This window comes from Meleagris gallopavo, chromosome 6 (genome assembly GCF_905368555.1).
Source record: "Meleagris gallopavo chromosome 6, MGAL_WU_HG_1.1, whole genome shotgun sequence".
Lineage (NCBI taxonomy): Eukaryota > Metazoa > Chordata > Aves > Galliformes > Phasianidae > Meleagris > Meleagris gallopavo.
Window position 1 is genome coordinate 23207501 of NC_139409.1, and position 2204 is coordinate 23209704.

Here is a 2204-nt window from a genome sequence, read left to right on the forward strand (position 1 = left end):
AGGAGTGCTCAAGAGAAAAGTGATTTCCTCAGTCATTTGTTGAGGCACAAAAATAAGCACGATTTTACAACACTGATTTAGTGATCCTGGTAGACTGCAATTTTTCATTGAATGCTATTCTCCTCCTCAACTCTTCCTGTGGGTTCACCCCATAAGCCAGGTGCTTATGACAGATCCATAGACACTGACTGAGCACCAAGATTTTCTTTACTGTCTTGCCAAAACAGGAAGCAATTATCAAGTGGATAGGTCAGCTGTGTACAAGAAACCAAATGAAAGGTAACTTATGGCTATGGGAAGCCCAGAATGTGTGGTAAAAGCTCGTTTAGACTGGAATCTGGGATGGCAGAGGGGATGGGAAGCAGAACTGCTGCCCCTGGGTGGAAAATTGTTCATAAAATGTCCTTGAATACAGACCAGCATAGGGTAAAATATCCCACACTGATATCTGAGAAAGCAGAAACGACTTCATTATCAAGAGGGACAATTTCATTATTGCCTTTGTCATTTTGGGGGTAGGCTTTCCAGAACTGGGAGAGAGGAAATAAATGGGTTGGGCTCAAACAACAGTGACATGATGTGACACTTGACATTTCTAGCATGTTTCTACATAGACATTAAGTTGTAATTATAGTATGACTTATAAGCAAATAACTGCTTGAAAAGGAGCTGAATATTTGGTTTTGGAAATGTCAGAATTCATATGTTTGATCTCAAAAACTTCAGTTTGATTGTTATTTTACCGAAGTCAAATATTTTCTGCAAAATACATCAGCTTTAATGGATACATTTTTCACTAGAAAAATAATACTTAAAATAAAGAATAATTTGGGATATTTTTATTCTCCAGATATGTCAGGATGCATTTGACTTATGAGGGACCATGCTTCTTTTTTCTTTAGTAGTTATAGAGAACACATGTCTTTCATGAATCAAGATGTGGTATACAGATGCTGATGTTCAAATCATACTACTTGAAGTTATTGTGAATTTAGATCAGCAGACTTGTGTAATCTGCTGAAAATTAACTGTTCTAGCAACCTCACCATAATTTCTGTAGCTACAAGGCTAATATGTGCACCAGTGTTGGACAATATGGCCTTGGACAGCTGATAATTGGAATTAATTTTTTGACTGAAGGATGATATGGTATATATGAGCTCATAAAAATGAACAAATTTAATGAGTCTTAATAGTCAGTCTTTACTATTATTTCTTTCAATTGTAAAAGAAAAAAAAATTGATGTTTATTCTGTTGTGATTTCTTCACAGTGAGCGGTGAACCAAAAAATTATAATTTCAGACTTCCTCCTGCAAGGTATTAATTCTCATAATATTTTGGGTTCTTTCAAAAACTGTGAAGTCTCATCACGAAGACTTGTAATTTACAATTCATTCTAGCCAGAATCAGATAAATAATTACATCTTTAGTTATCAATTTCAGAGGCATACAAATGCATATACAACTTGCTTGTTGTAAAGAAATATTTTTTCTTACAGGTAGAATTAATCTGAATAGTAACATCCGTGTTTTCAAGGCAAAGGTATGTGGGTTTTGTTTGTTTGTTTTTTTGCTGTGATATTCTATTGGAGGCTACATATAATTGCAGGATGGACTATTTATCCGTGAGCTCTGATATCCACCCACAAGCAAAGCTCTCTCAGCTACTGTGCCAGGGACTGTCTTGCTGACCTGGACTGGTGTAGCTTGTGTAGTGTGCTTCAGCAACATACATGTGTTAAGTCTTTGACATATTTCAACTAGAGCCCACCTTTTAGAGAAGGAACACGTATATTTTGTATCTGTAAGTACTGGAGGGTTCTTGCCTGTAAGTTGTTTCAATGTACCTTCAACGCTGCTAGTCACTCTGTATTTCCAGTCTAATTTGGTGTCTGCTCTCTGACTCACTTGTGTCTCCACTGAAGAGATGCATCTACTTCTCAAAATGTGTCCAAGCTACCTTTACTTAAATGAAATGACCTTCTAAGTATAACTTACTGCCTTAAACCATCATTACTGTTTGTGTCACCTGTTTGTTACAAATCAGCCATGGCTACTTCCAGCCTCCTTTTCCTTTCCTCTTTTCCTCCTTTTCCTCCTTCTCTCCCTTCTTTCCTTTCCTCTCTTTCCTCCTTTCCTCCTTTTCCTTCCTTCTTCTTCCTTCCCTTTTGTCTTTCTGTCTTTTTTTCATTAATACATACCT